A 3,921-nucleotide genomic window follows, 5' to 3' on the forward strand; every position below is an offset into this window, starting at 1 on the left:
AAAAGCAGGTGACAAAACCCCCCAACAACCCATCCTCAACATCAGAAACAAATAATCAAACATAGCTTCAACTCCTCCTATTGAGCTAGCAAAACATGTGAATAATGGAGACTTATGTGCATACATACATGTATAATATATATATATATATATATATGTATATATAGAGAGAGAGAATCAGTCAAGGTCCCGGAGAAATGTCACCGAAATTAGGCAGTGGTGTTACATCCACTGCGTAGAAAGTTGACTGTGCTACTATTTGGGATTTTATTCTTCACATATTTGATGTAATATCCGGAAAATGAGCCCGAAGAAAACAAGGAGATAGAGAGAGAGACTACAATGTCTGACGAAAAAATACACAATTGGTCTTGATAGATAATGTTCAAGAAAAAAACTCCAAAGAACAATTGGTCTTGAAAGACAATGTTCAAGAAAAAACTCCAAAGGGTTCTCAACTTTCGGCAATTTTCTCTCTCTCTCTCTCTCTCTCACACACACACACACACACACACACACACACACACACACACAAGAAAAATGAAACTAAAAAATGATTTCACTAGAGTTTGCAGGTTAGCTATATCATGATGGCCAAAAAAAGTAGCCTAGGTACATTGTGCTTGAGATTGGAAAAAGAAAAATGATGAAAGTAGGACTACAAAGCTAAAGATAGATGTGCCATATACCCCCACATTTTGCTTAGAATAGTGTGTGTGTGTGTGTGTGTGTGTGTGTGTATAGATGTATTTATGCATGTATGGTTTTGCATGAAATTGCATAGATATTTGGAATCAGCTCAGAATTTAGTTCATTCTGCTACCACATTGAGGAAGTAAAACCTGGATTTCTATAACCTTTTTCTCTTTTACTTGACAATTTTGCTCTGAATGGGTTTCTCTTTGGAAAAGGTTTGATTCCTCAGACCTTCAATATTCTAAACTTTGTGAGAAAAAGGGTCTGTCTTGTTCTCTACCAAACTTGCAGCTTTATTCAGAAGCTTCAAATGAGACAATTCATTGTTATGTCTGGTCATAATCCCTGTAATTACTTCATGCAGTTTTTCTACCATGCTATTATATATATCACCAACATTTCATGACTACAATAAATAAATAAAAACATACCATGAAATATGCTAGAGAGAGATAAAATTTAAGTTCAATTAGAAATTCGGTCTACACATCTAGTTATACTATAAAATGCGTCCAGATCCTCTGTTGTAGCGTGTTTTAAATATTATTTCAAACAGTAAGTAACAGTACTTGTTTCAACGCGATTTAATATTAAGGATTCACTTACAAGTCTGCAGATATATGCATATATGTGCATGTTGGACAGATTAAAATTCAATCCCAATTCATGAAAAAAACAAAAGGAAATATATTATTATAAATAGATCAGAACAAATGAACACAAAAGGAAGCATATGGAGCATGAATTGACAAGAACAGTACATGAAAAAATATTATTAAAAAAAAACTCAATCCCCAAGAAATAAAAGGGTGGAGGGATCTCAAAAGCACCAACTCTGTCACCAAAAACCCTAACAACACCTCCCACCTGCTTATGAGATTCTTCACATAGCATCACTTGACACACAAAAGAAGAACAAAAGCAATCAGACCAAAAAATACTATAATTAATATAAATAAATAAATAAATACTGGGATACCCAGATGAGCCAAAACTCAAATAGATGAGCAAATACCTTACTTTTCTGAATTTTTGCAAGGAAGAGGAACCCTAATCAGAAGATGAAAATTAGGGTTTGTGGTGATTAGGGTTTTTTTTGGGTTCATGCTCCCATCAACAGGTGAAACTGCCACATGATCTATTCTCTCCCATGGGATGAAGGAAAGCTCAGATCATGCTGGCAGCTTCAACTGCTTGTGGTGCACGATAAGATTGTGTGCACCCTCCTTGTATTTTAGCACAGAGCCTCCTCTTTGTTCCTTCTTATCTATGAATACGAAGGCTTCACAGGGATGAGAGGTTATAAATAGATAGGAATCATAGGATGAATTCCACATCCACTCCTTCCAAGTATGCTTTTGCTACTTCCACTCACACCGTTTTGTCTTGTGGTAATATTATATTAGACTAGCAAACATTTTGTATATAGACAACATATTAATGTTCTTGAAATGATATACGTACCTTGCAACAGAGAGTTGTAATTTAATGATATTTTAAAATGAATTTACATTTTTTTAACTGTTTTTTCTTCTCCTTTTTGAATAGATAAACACACAACTCTGAAATTGTATCTCTACCTCCCATTAGGTAAATTTATTATTATTATTATTTATTTATTTTATTATTATTATTTATTTTTATCAACAATGTATGGTGTTTCGAGCTCTTTAGAACATCCCATAATCTACCTCCAACAGCCTTTTACGTTTTTCTTTTTATAAAATATTGTATCATTAGTATTTTAGTGATACTTACTCAACGGTTACAGTAGGAAAAAAAATATTGAAAATAAAGGAGAGTGCATACATACTTTTGATGTGTCAATTACTTGCCAGAGGAAAAAAATTTGGGCGTCACATAATTTTGTATAGGTTTTGATATTGGTCTATTTTTTTAAAAAAAAAAAAAAAAATTAGAGATCAATATAAAATAGGTCATTTTTTTAGTGGACTCTTTGTTGACAAATGTAAATATTTAATAATAGGATCAATCTGTAATTTTTTGAAAAATGGATCAAACATCAAAACCTATACAAAATAATGGGACTTTTAAGTAATAAAACCCATAAAAAAAATTAATAACAATAAACCACATCAAATTTAAATTCCATATAAATTTGTTTACCAAGACTTATATTATAATTATATTTACAAGGGAATGTCACTCCTATTTTAGGGGTGTAAAATGATTACTATGTTTTTACTCTTAGATAATGTGAGACTAATATTTTTATGTCTTATTTTGCAATACAATTAGGTTGGCAGTCGGGACAAAGGATGGCAAGGTGTGGATTTAGGAAGGGGGTTGTGACTCAAATTTTGGTGCGGAAGAAAAGTGAAATCGATTGCGCTTGGGCAGAATAGTTAGAACAGTGACTCCGACAAGTATAACATGTTTACTTTAGATAATTTTATGGAAGCCCAAAGTCTTTATGGAGTAAGGCTAGAGAGCTGGGAAGGAAGTTCTAACTCCTTGGTAGGCAAGTTGTGAAATTTACGAGGAATTAGATTTGAAACCTGGGTAAATAGATTTGTGTTTGGATGAAGAGAGAGGGATGAAAAAGATTTAAAGGATTTAAGGACAAGTATTATAAGGAGATGAGAAGATATATATATTTCCCGATGTAACTTCAAAGTATGAGTGAGTGAGTGAGTGATTGAGATTGGGTAATGGTTATATATTTTGTTACTTTATATGTAATAGTGAAATCTCTCTTCTCGTGAACATAATTTTTTATTTAGGTGAATCATATAAAATATTATGTTGTACAAAAATGTGTATAATTATTATTTCAATATATACTTTTAGTAATAAATGGGGTGAGACAGAGTACCTAGCTAGACAAAGATTTCTATTCTTTCCTTGACTAGATTTCTTGATTAAAGTTTTAGGCCTAAATAGTGGTATTTAACTGAATATTGGTTTTTCTTTTTTTAAATAAAAATAAAAATAAAAATTTGAAGAGTCTGAAAAGTAAAAAAAAACAAAAGATAAAAGTGGTCCCAAGCAAGGCAATTGAATATTGTCACGCCCACGCCATCACATGCAGATAGGTTAATGAGGTTCTCTACATTTTCCTGAGTTTAGTTGAGAGGCCCAATAACGGAAGTACCTCTCTCTCTCTCTCTCTCTCTCTCTCTCTCTGCGTGTGACCTTGTCACTCTCTCTCTCAACATGCCCATTGTAAGGTAAGCATCAAACATTAACCAAAAAGTATGTAAA

The 3,921-nt window shown here is 32.7% G+C and overlaps 1 long non-coding RNA gene across 1 annotated transcript; it reads right to left on the reverse strand.

Moving 5' to 3' along the window:
- Positions 1-1,363: 1,363 nt before the first annotated feature.
- Positions 1,364-2,076, reverse strand: LOC132299880 (uncharacterized). Its single transcript, XR_009480218.1, has 2 exons — positions 1,712-2,076; positions 1,364-1,592 (listed from the first exon to the last, which is right to left on the reverse strand). It is a non-coding gene; the product is annotated as an uncharacterized LOC132299880 (long non-coding RNA).
- Positions 2,077-3,921: the final 1,845 nt, after the last annotated feature.

Source organism: Cornus florida, unplaced genomic scaffold (assembly GCF_030987335.1).
Source record: "Cornus florida cultivar Cherokee Brave unplaced genomic scaffold, ASM3098733v1 CherokeeBrave_3.0.0_Hap2_Chr03, whole genome shotgun sequence".
In the NCBI taxonomy this organism is placed as follows: domain Eukaryota; kingdom Viridiplantae; phylum Streptophyta; class Magnoliopsida; order Cornales; family Cornaceae; genus Cornus; species Cornus florida.